Here is a 758-nt window from a genome sequence, read left to right as displayed (position 1 = left end):
TGATGAAAGAGAACTCTTTCTTCATGTGAGTTTAGACAACATTATTTCCACAGACAGTCCTAAATACGGTAACCATACAATCCTGTTTGTTATAGATGGTCTTGGTTTATGTCTCATCTTAAAGTAATTATTAATAATGCCACTTTCCACTTTCAAATGTATCCCAGTTCGAACAATAAATTTTTTGTTCACCTACTTGTAAGTCTAAGATATTAAGATTCTAGTAATCTAATAAAACTTACTCTTATCCAGGCTTTACTGTCTTTTTTTTACTTAAGAAAAAGGGAAAAAAAGGAAAATGGCAACAAAAGAAGACTGAAATATCAATATTAAAAAGGAAAATTCTACAAGATGGCTCAGGTTCAAGGGTCTTCAACCCTGTCTCCAATCTATTCTGCATCTCCATCTTTCATCTCATATGAAAGCATAGATATTTAGAAAAATGACTCTGAGACCATAAAAATTCTTTGCTTATTCAATGAATGCATATATACATATACACATGTGGACCTACACACATATAAAGGCAGTCACTAGTATTTTTTTCAGGGGAGTTAGCATACCAAACACACAGAAAAGGACGTAAGACATATACATCGAGTTTGAGAACTATCCCCAGGTAACTACTAAACAGACACAGATCCAGCTCTCAGAGCCCATATGTTGTGGTTCCCCCTGATCAAGGCCCAATATCTCTCCAAGAGGTAATCAATATTCTAATTTATACAAAATCATTTCTTTGGTGTTTTTTTTTTTTT

The sequence above is a fragment of the Otolemur garnettii genome, unplaced genomic scaffold, assembly GCF_000181295.1.
Source record: "Otolemur garnettii isolate 467f Iridium unplaced genomic scaffold, OtoGar3 scaffold00059, whole genome shotgun sequence".
Taxonomy (NCBI): Eukaryota; Metazoa; Chordata; class Mammalia; order Primates; family Galagidae; genus Otolemur; species Otolemur garnettii.
This window is presented reverse-complemented; position numbering follows the sequence as displayed.